Source organism: Carlito syrichta, unplaced genomic scaffold (assembly GCF_000164805.1).
Source record: "Carlito syrichta isolate Samal-C Ts95f unplaced genomic scaffold, Tarsius_syrichta-2.0.1 Scaffold305756, whole genome shotgun sequence".
Classification (NCBI taxonomy): domain Eukaryota; kingdom Metazoa; phylum Chordata; class Mammalia; order Primates; family Tarsiidae; genus Carlito; species Carlito syrichta.
In genome coordinates, this window is record NW_007249852.1 from 1,127,134 (window position 1) to 1,137,674 (window position 10,541).

At 44.5% G+C, this 10,541-nt stretch overlaps 1 pseudogene; it reads right to left on the reverse strand.

Moving 5' to 3' along the window:
• Window positions 1–1,053: 1,053 nt before the first annotated feature.
• The window catches only part of LOC103264910, an 11,985-nt pseudogene continuing 2,497 nt past the window's right edge, over window positions 1,054–10,541 (reverse strand).

A 10,541-nucleotide genomic window follows, 5' to 3' on the forward strand; every position in this document is an offset into this window, starting at 1 on the left:
TAAACAACCAATTAAGCAATGAAACTATGAATTGAATAAAAAAGAAGTTGTTATGAAAGAAATAACCAAGTTGTTATGATCGTGTCATAGGAGCAGAGGTGGATATCAGAGAAGGCCTACTGAGGAGATGACATTTATTCTTCTTAAAATGTGAAACAGAAATGGCCACGACAAGAGTTCTAGGCAAAGGAAACATTAAGTGCAAAGGTCTGGAAATGGGGAAAAAGCTTGGTGTTTCCTAAGAACTACAGATGTCCAGTATGGCTGGAGTAGGTGAGGTTGCTGGAGAATTGATCCGTCTGCTTCTCTAGCCTTATTTTCCAAGCTATGTGCCCAATACAGTCACTCTAAGTTCCAGCTATAAATAGCTACCCACTATTTCCTGAACCTCCCCAACCCTCATCTTTCTCATCTTTCATCTGTTCTCTCCTTCCTGAACCATCCTATTCAACCTTTGACTGAGTTTCTAAATAATCCCTTCTTTGGAACCTTCTGGTTCCCCTCCTGTCCCACTTCAGGCAGCTAAACTGGTCCTCCCCCCTCTGTGCCTCCACAGAAGTCTTTACACCTACCTCTCCACTTTTATACAGTTAACATTTATGGAGTATCTTCTATGTCTGGGCACTGTTCTAAGGACTTAACCTGTATCAACTCAACCATATGAGGCAGGTTCGTTAACTCCTCAAAAACTATGAGCTAGGTATAACAGATGAAGAAACTGAGGGCCCAGAGAAGGTATGTAACTCACCCATGGTTACACAATGAGTAAATGGCAGAGCCAGTGTTTGAACAGTTTTGTTTGTACTTTAACTACTAAGCCTTTTTGCCTTTCTTTTTTTGTTTGTTTTTTTGTTTTTCTCTCAAACTTTATTTAGAAATGATGGGACTTCAATTGTTTCTTATTTTTCTTTCCTTAATCCTATGAGGGTAAAAGGAGGAAAAAGAAGCTCTAAGTTAACAATGTTTAATGTAAAAATACCTTTTTCCTTAAAAAACTCCATTCATACAATCTGGGAAAGAAAATCCTTTTCTCTTGGGAAAGTAATGCAAATCTTAGGTTCCATCAGAGGAAGCGTCTTCAGAAAACTGCTGGACTTTTCTGATACAGGTCACCACCTTGCTATCTTCACAACTTTGGAGACTTTTGGACAGGAGACCCTTTACCTGTCCTCGAGAGCAGTGATCCAGAAGAATCAGGCAGTCTGTGGCCTCTTGTAGCAGGGCACTCTTAACAGGATCAGGTGTAAGGTTTGGATCCCTTGCTACATCACATATCAGTTTCAAGAGAACCTTCAATAAGACCACAAGTCTGCAGGAAATTCTGGGCTACATATGCTGCATGAGAAGTTTTAGGGTTTCCAGTATCTTCAGTCTAGCCTCCTCCTCTGGTCCATCATAAGCCTCTAGATAACCAATGATGACATGTTCCAGCCTCCTCAAGTGTCGGACGGTTAGCATCCCCAACCTCTCCACAAAAGCTGATAGGTTTCTTGCATAGGTCCTGCGCAGGAGAAGATGGTGCTCTGGCTCCATGTGGGTCAGGATCAGCTGCAGGACCTCATCACAGTGTGTGGTGGGTCGAGCCCTATTTCCCTTCCAGTGCAGGGCTTTCTCCAGGACAGGAAAAAAATCCAGCAGGCACAGGAGCACAGCCTGAATGAGGTGATGCTCTGGTGTATACAGGTGGTTGAAAATGGCATGTTATATGACTTGGGCTCTATTACACTGGAGCAAATAAGCAGCTGGCACACTAAGTACAATGTGATGAAGGCACTGAACACCCAGGATTTTGTTCTCAGTCTGATAATCATCTGAGATGAGTAATGATGAGTATCCTTTCCAGATGCTGGTTCAGTCAGGGTGGAGTGACATGTTGCAGAGTCCATGAGAAAACATTTTTGATGGCAGGATTATGCTTCCAGGATTCCTTATTCAAATCAGGTTTGAGAAGCCCCAGTATCAAAGCAAATCTCCCTTTCTCATCTTCATTTTCTCTGCGTAGAAATCCTGCCACAGAACCGCATTCAGTAACCTGAAGCAGTATAGTGAGCACCTCTCTAGCAACATCCTGAGATCTCAGGCTGGTCCATGGGTGCTCCAAGCTGTGTGTGATGGAAAAAATATAGACGGGTCCTGCCAAGTGATGCAAGCCTGTCTTCCATGCAGGACAGACCACAGAACTCTTGGCAGTCTCCACTTTCCCCAGCAGCTTAAGAAACAGTACCCCAACTTCTGCTGCTTTCTCGGCCACTGCAGGGTGACCATCACCTCTACCTTCCTCCTCCTTGGGTGGGGCAGCATACTTCTCCAGAGCTCCCACCACCTACCCTAGTATCTCCCACATTCCATAGGGTGGGGCGCCACTGCCCTCAAATAATTTCTCACACTCTGTGGCTTCTAAGAGAGCACCGAGGTCTTTTTTTTTTTTTGAATTGGAGTCTCACTCTGTCACCCAGACTGGAGTGCCGTGGCTGCTCCCGGCCACCAGAGACTCGACCTTCTGGGCTCCGGTGATCCTTCCGCCTCAGCCTTCCAAGTAGCCGGAATTATAGGCATGTGCTACCACGCCCGGCTGATTTTTTGATTTATTGTAGAGATGAGGTCTTGCCAAGTTGCCTAGGTGGGTCTTGAACCTGCGGGCTCAGACAATTCACTCACCTCAGCCTCCGAAAGCGCGGGATTACAGGCTGAGCCACTGAGCCCGGCTCTTTTAAACTCTTGACATGAATTAACTCATTGAATTTTCCAACAACTCTTTAAAGTAGATACTGTTAATTCTCATAATAACCCCTTTATATTGGCACTAAGATCATGGCTCTCTTGGTGGGGCCCATATCCTGTACCAGTCAGCATTCCCAATGCCTCTCACACTCAGAAGTTGCTCAATATATGTCAACTGAATGAATGAATGACCTACTATCCTTCTCCTGGCCAGGATTCAAACTTCAAGAGTATACAGTGCCTAGGAATAGTTGACTGGATAAATTTATGATAATGAATTATAAATAATTTTTTTTTTTTTTGAGTTGGAGTCTCACTCTGTCGCCCAGACTGGAGTCCAGTGGCCGCTCCCGGCCACCGCAGCCTTGACCTGCTGGGCTCGGCGATCCTTCCGCCTTAGCCTTCTAAGTAGCTGGAACTACAGGCATGCGCTACCACGCCCAGCTTATTTATTTATTTATTTACTGTAGAGATGAGGTCTGGCCAAGTTGCCCAGGCGGGTCTCGAACCCGCGGGCTCAGGCAATCCACTCACCTGAGCTTCCCAAAGGCGCGGGATTACAGGCTGAGCCACCGAACCCGGATTGAATTATAAATACATAGTAGCAAATACACATCAGTGAGAACTCAAAATATAAAGGCTGATTTAATATGTATATTCACTGCATTTCAGGCCAGGCATGGTGGCTCATGCCTACAATCCCAGCACTTTTGGATACAAGAGGAATGCCTGAGCCCAGGGGTTGGAGAGCAGCCTGGGTAACTTGGCAAGACCTCATCTCTAAAATAAAAAAAAAATTTAGCCAGACGTGGTGGCACGTGCCTGTAGTTCCAGCTATTTGAAAGGCTGAGGCAGAATGATCACCTGAGCCTAGCAGGTCGAGCCTGCCTGCAGTAGCTGTGAGCGCAATACTGCACTTCAGCCTGGGTGACGGAGTGAGACTCTGACTGCACTTCAGCCTGGGTGACGGAGTGAGACTCTGACTTCAAAAAAAAAAAAAGCAGGCTGGGCATGGTGGTTCAAGACTATAATCCCAGCACTCTGGTAGGTTGAAGGGAGAGGATTGCCTGAGCCCACGGGTTCGAGACCAGCCTGGGCAACATGGTGAGACTTTGTCTCTACAATAAAACAAAAAATTAGCTGGTAGCGCAACCTGTAGTTCCAGCTATTTGGAAGGCTGAAGCAGAAGGATTGCCTGAGCCCAGTAGGTCAAGGCTGCAGTGGCCAGGAGTAAGCCACTGCACTCCAGCCTGGGCGACAGAGTGAGACTCCAACTCAAAAAAAAAAAAAACAGCCGGGTTTGGTGGCTCAGCCTGTAATCCCGTGCCTTTGGGAGGCTGAGGTGAGTGGACTGTCTGAGCCCACGGGTTCGAGACCCGCCTGGGCAGCGAGACTTCACCTCTACAATAAATAAAAAAATCAGCCGGGCATGGCAGTGCATGCCTGTAATTCCGGTTACTTGGAAGGCTGAGGCGGAAGGATTGCCGGAGCCCAGCAGGTCGAGGCTGTGGTGGCTGGGAGCAGCCACTGCACTCCAGTCTGGGCGACAGAGTGAGACTCCAACTCAAAAAAAAACAAACAAAACAACAACAACAACAACAAAACCCCAAAAAAACCCAAGTGTTAAGACAAATTCCTCTATGCATCAGAGATTGTATTAGATATATATTAGAAGATGTACTAAGCAACTCCTTGGATAACAAGATAAAGGCAAAATAAAGAAAAATGGGCTGCTTTCAGGACAGCTCTCATAGTAAGTCTGATCTATGTTTAAATACAACACAGGCAACAAAGTTGACACAACAACCTATAAAACCACCTACATCTTTTGTCTAGCTATAGTTCGTTCACTTCACAGCAAATATTAGGCACAATATATAAAACTTTAAAATGTAATTTAAGTCTCAGAAAAAGCTCATGACTCTAAAAGGCAAATTAGGAAGTAGTCAATAGTAATCAGAAAATAAATGAAGTAATAAAATTATGGATTGGATAAATACAAAATTGTTAGGAAAGAAATAAGCAAGGTGTTGCAATAAGGGAATAATGCAAAATCAGTTTATTTATCTCAACAAATAATAGCTATCACTAGCCTAGTGAGTTCTGGATACATAACTTTCTAACAACTTAGAAAATTAGTAAGACAAGCCTCAGTTCCTTGGTTTACTGACTAGGCTTGAGAATTCCCTAGAAAAGTATAAAAAAAAAAGAAAATGCCAATTTTCCAAAGGACAGTTCTGAAAACAGCAAAAGAAACTAAGCAAAAAGGCAAAGAGAAAGGGACAGAAATAACATTTGCTCAGCACTGGCCAGGCATGGTGACTCATGCCTGTAATCCCAGCACTTGGGGAGGCTGAGGCAGGAGGACTGCTTGGGCCCAGGAATTCAAGACCAGCCTAAGCAACACAGTGAGACCTTGTCTATACAAAAAATAAAAAATTTAGCTGGGCACAGTGGCACATGCCTGTGGTACAGTGCTACTCAGGAGGCCAAGGCAGAAGGACTGCCTGAGCCCAGAAAGTCAAGGTTGTGGTAAACTGTGATTGTGCCACTGTACTCCAGCCTGGGTGCTAGAGTGGGACCTCAACTCAAAAACACACAAGCAAAAATAGCATTTGCTCAGCACCTACTTACTAAGTGCCACATGATTTATCTAGATTTAAGACTTATGTTAACTTGAGAAGGTAGGATGACACCTAGTCCACGTTTTTTTGCTTATAGATAGGGAAACCAAAGGTTAACAATATTAAGTAAATCACCAGGCACATGCCTATCGTCCCAGCTATTAAGGAGGTTTGAGGTGGGAGGATCACTTGAGCCTAGGAGTTCCAGACTGCAGCATGTTATGGTTGTACCTGTGAACAGCCACTGCACTCCAGGCCGTGCAACACAACAAGACATGTCTAAAACAAACAGAAAACAATACACAGTCACAGGACTGGTATAAAACCAAGTTGGGAATCTGATACAGTTATCTGATTTCTAATCTCATGCTTTTATCCCTGTGACACTGCCTTAGGTTCCTAAAAGAATTTATTGATAAATTTGACCTAACTGCCAACATTTTAAATTAAAAACAGGACAGGTTTGGTGGCTCAGTCTGTAATCCCGTGCCTTTGGGAGGCTGAGGTGAGTGGAATGCCTGAGCCCGCGGGTTCGAGACCCGCCTGGGCAGGGAGACCTCATCTCTACAATAAATCAAAAAATCAGCCGGGCGTGGTAGCGCATGCCTGCAGTTCCGGCTACCTGGAAGGCTGAGGCAAAAGGATCGCTGGAGCCCAGCAGGTCGAGGCTGCGGTGGCCGGGAGCGGCCACTACACTCCAGTCTGGGCGACAGAGTGAGACTCCAACTCAAAAAAAAAATTAAAAACAGGTCGGGCTCAGTGGTTCAGCCTGTAATCCCAGCACTTTGGGAGGCCGAGGTGAGTGGCTTGCCTGAGCTTGCGGGTTTGAGACACGCCTGGGCAACTTGGCGAGACCTCACCTCTACAATAAATCAAAAATCAGCCGGGCGTGGTAGTGCGCGCCTGTAGTTCCAGCTATACTTGGAAGGCTGAGGTAGAAGGATCTCCGGAGCCCAGCAGGTCGAGGCTGCGGTGGCCAGGAGCGGCCACGGCACTCCAGTCTGAGCGACAGAGTGAGACTCCAACTCAAAAAAAAAAAAGTCTGACAATACTAGCTGGGTATGGTGGCATGTGCCTATAATCTCAACTATTTAGGAGGCTGAGTCAGAATTGCTTTAGTGCAGGAGTTCAAGACCAGCCTGGGCAGCACAGTGAGACCCATCTCAAAAACAAACAAAAAGTCTGATAATACTAAGTGCTGTTGAGGATACAGAACTGTGGGACCTCTCCTATGTTGCTAGCGAGAGAGCAATCACTGGAGAACTACAGTATTTGGCAAAGTTTAATAAGCTGAAGATATTAATACAATCCCCCAATTCTGTTCCTAGGTGTACTTCCTAGAGATATACATTCATTCATTCTCTCTCTCTCTCTCTCTCTCTCACACACACACACACACACACACACACACACACACACACACACACACACACAAGGGTATACATATAAAAACGTTTCTAAGCTGGGCTTGGTGGCTCAGCCTGTAATCCCAGAACTTTGGGAGGCTGAGGTGAGTGGATTGCCTGAGCCCACGGGTTCAAGACCCACCTGGGCAACTTGGCGAGACCTCATCTCTACAATTAAATAAAAAATTAGCTGGGCGTGGTAGTGCGCGCCTGTAGTTCCAGCTACTTGGAAGGCTGAGGCGGAAGGATCGCCAGAGCCCAGCAGGTCGAAGCTGCGGTGACCGGGAGCGGCCACTGCACTCCAGTCTGGGTGACAGAGTGAGACACCGACTCAAAAAAAAAAAAAGAACGCTTCTACTGTTAGTGGGAATGTAAAATGGCACAGCTGCTATGAAAAACAGTATAGTATCTCCTCAAAAAACAAAAAATTGAATTACTATACAGTCCAGCAATTCTACTTCTGGGCATATACCCAAAAGGATTTGAAAGCATGGACTCAAATATCTGTACACCCATGTGCACAGCAGTACTTCTCACAATAGCTAAAAGGTGAAAACAATCCAAGTGTCCATCAACAGATAAGTGAATAAAGAAAATGTGCTATATACATACGATGGAATATTAAATTTAAAAAAGAAGGAAATTCTGTCACATGCTAAAACATGGATGAACCTCAGGGACATTATGCTAAATGAAATAAGTCAGTCACAAAAAGACAAATACTGCATGATTCCACTTATATGAGGTATTTAAAGTAGTCCGACTCAGAGACAAAAAGTAGGATAGGTAGCCAGGGGCAGGAGAAGCATGAAAAGGGAGTTGTTGTGCAATGAGTATAGAGCTTCAGTTTTGCAAGAGGGAAAAGTTCTAGAAATCTGTTGCATAGCAATATGAATATAGTTAATATTAACAAACTGTACAGTTAAAAATGATGGTTGAGGCTAGGCTTGGTGGCTCAACCTGTAATCCCAGCACTTTGAGAGGCCGAGGCAAGTGAATTGCCAGAGCCCACAGGGTCGAGATCAGCCCAGGCAACTTGATGAGACTGCATCTCTACAATAAATTAAAAAATTAGCCGGGCATGGTAGCGTACACCTCGACCTACTGGGCTTAGGCAATCCTTCCACCTAAGCCTTCCAAGTAGCTGGAACCACAGGCACGTGCACTACGCCTGGATGGTTTTTTGATTTATTGTAGAGATGAGGTCTCACCATGTTGCTCAGGTTGGTCTCGAACCCCTGAGCTCAGGTAATCATCTCACCTCCACCTCCCAAAATGTTGGAATTACAGGCATGAGCCATTGCGCCAGGCTTCCAAACAAAATTTTAAAAATTAACTGAGTGTGGTGGCATACACATATATTCTCAGCTACTCTGGAGGCTGAGAGAGGACAGAGGAAGTGATACAGAGACCAGCTATTGTCTGTCCATATTGCTGCAACCCTTAGAGAAGGGCATGACAAGTGTTCAAGCTGACTTGCTGGGCTTGCAAGCACCCACAATCCTGGGAGTTAACAAAAGGACCACTTCCCCTTATCTCTTATGCACTCCCAGTAAATAACTTCAAAGAATCCTTAACTTCCCTGCAGACTGTGTCCAATTAACTAAGAGATGTAAATTCCCATTTACTCCCATTTCTTAGTAGTCACAGGTTTGAATAATATAGTACCAAAGTAATTTGTATAACTTTTGCATATAACAACATGTAGTAATATATGATGTCTTAGGCCTTATTAACGTCCTTTACTCTATGGCAAGTTTAATTAACGTTTCTGCTGGGTGTTACTGATGTAACTGGTAACAGGTACCCAGGAAATGCAGACCATAAATATCATTATTGACAAAATTGTGGCTGTGATTTAAGTTCTACACAATGCTCTGCTAGTCATGTAGTCAATGTATAGGTACCAACTATCCTGAACTTATAAAAGCAGACTGTAAAACTTGAAGAGTGAGCAGAACCATTTTAGAAAGGTCAAGAGCTAGGTTCTGCTTCCTGGATTCAAATTCAGAAATAAATCTTTTTACCAGTTCCCTGCCTCTTGATTTACTGGTATCAAGGGAGAGCAGCTGAGTGCTATATGTACCATAATAGAAGGACAGAGGATCATCTGAGCCCAGGAGGTTGAGGCTGTGGTGAGCCGTAATTGTGCCACTACATTCCACCCTGAATGACAGAGTGAGACTGCAACTCAGGAAAAAAAAAAAAAAAGTTAAGATGTAAATATCATGCTGTTTCTTACTACGATTTAAAATTTTAAAATAAAGATTTTTGGCCGGGCTCAGTGTTTGAAGCTGCACCGAGCTATGATTACATCACTGCACTCCAGCCTGGGCAACACAGCAAGACTGCATCTCGTTTTTTTTTTTTTAAGATTGGAAAATATAGTTTATTTAGAAAGTAAATTAGAGAGAGAGGAGATTCACCTCTCCAGGGGAGGGGAGGGAAAGGGACCACAGCTAGGAAATGTGGTGACCATAGCTCAGACCACAATTTAACAAAGCAATGGCCAAGACCCAATCTCTTAAAAATAAGTAAATAAAATAATAAAAACATTTAAAAGTAGCTATTTTTAAGTGACAGAGGCCTAATATCAAGATAGTACAGAATTTTGTTCTATGTTCATTTGGGCATTTAATATCAAGGTTTCTAATTTGCTTGTGAAAAGTTAAGAGCTAGTCACATAACTGTGTTGAGATAAATAGACAAATGTAAAACGTAAAGGAGGACGGGCCCAGTGGCTCACGCCTGTAATCCCAGCACTTTGGGAGGTGGAGGCAAGAGGACTGCCTGAGCCCAGGGGTTCAAGACCAGCCTGGGCAACTTGGTGAGACCTTGTATCTACAATAAATTAAAAAAATAGCCAGGCATGGTGGTGCGACCCTGTATTTCCAACTCCTTGGAAGACTGAGATGGAAGGCTCGTTGGAGCCCAGCAGGTCGAGGCTGCGGTGGCTGTGAGCATCACTGCAGTCTAGCCTGAGTGACAGAGTGAGACTATGACTCAAAAAAAAAAAAAAAAAAGGCCAGGTTCGATGGCTCAGCCTGTAATCTCAGCATTGGGAAGCCAAGACGAGTGGACTGCCTGAACCCGCGAGTTCAAGACTGTCCCAGGCAACTTGTCGAGACCTCATCTCTACAATAAATAAAAAATAGCCAGGTGTGGTAGCACACCCTGCACTTCCGGCTACTTGGAAGGCTGAGGCGGAAGAATCACTAGATCCCAGCAGGTCGACGCTGGGGTGTCCATAAGCATGCCACTGCACTCCAGCCTGGGTGACAGAGTGAGACTACAATTAAAAAAAAAGACATAAAGGGAAGGGAATGACAAACTTCAGACTAATTTCATATTTTAAATATCACCAGATGTCAAGAAAACAATTGTGAACTATTTTTTTTTTTTTTGAGTTGGAGTCTCACTGTGTCACCCAGATTGGAGTGCAGTGGCCACTCCCGGCCACCGCAGCCTCGACCTGCTGGGCTCCGGCGATCCTTCCACCTCAGCCTTCCGAATAGCTGGAATTACAGGCGCGCGCTACCACGCCCAGTTAATTTTTAAAAAATTATTATTTATTGTAGAGATGAGGTCTCACCAAGTTGCCAGGCGGGTCTCGAACCTGCGGGCTCAGGTAATCCACTCACCTCAGCCTCCCAAGGCGTGGGATTACAGGCTGAGCCACCAAGCCTGGCTAATTGTGAACTTTTAATTGGAACAACAGTTTTCTCATAGATTTTTATTTTTTTTTTTTTTTTTTTTTTTTTTTTTTTTTTTTTTTGAGTTGGAAGCCCCC